Source organism: Triticum aestivum, chromosome 1A (genome assembly GCF_018294505.1).
Source record: "Triticum aestivum cultivar Chinese Spring chromosome 1A, IWGSC CS RefSeq v2.1, whole genome shotgun sequence".
Classification (NCBI taxonomy): Eukaryota; Viridiplantae; Streptophyta; class Magnoliopsida; order Poales; family Poaceae; genus Triticum; species Triticum aestivum.
Window position 1 is genome coordinate 346,845,249 of NC_057794.1, and position 537 is coordinate 346,845,785.

A 537-nucleotide genomic window follows, 5' to 3' on the forward strand; every position below is an offset into this window, starting at 1 on the left:
AAGCAGCTAGGCGTGCCGGCGATGCCTTTTTCTTGCGGTTGGCCCACTGTTGGCCTCCCACAACCTATCTCCTCTCTTTTCCTCTTTCTTCTCGCCTGCCCCCCTCTCTCTCTCGAGCGTGGAGCGCATCGGCGCGGGGCGGAGCGGCGCTGGAGGAGTCCGGTGTCCAGCTCGGGCGGGCGTGGTCGGCGTCCGGCGTGCTCGAGGCGAAGGCCAGCCCCGAATCCCTCTCCAGCGCCTCATAGCCGTCCGGGGGAGGCGGACGGCAAGCCAGCGACAGGGCGAGCTCGAGCGAGGACGAGCGGAGCCGCGTGCGATGCAACACGGCACGGGGCCAGGTAGCCGGAGGTGCGGGGGACCCGGCGACGAAGGACCGGGGCGCAGCCGACCCGAGATGATGCGGGCGCGTCGGCGGAGCCTCCTGCCGACCACGGAGCAGCAACCGGCTCGGGAGCAGGGCCGGACGCGGGCGCGCGAGACGGCGTGGCTGGGCGCCGGGGGCTCGGGCGGAGGCCGGGCCAGTGCGAAGACGACCGA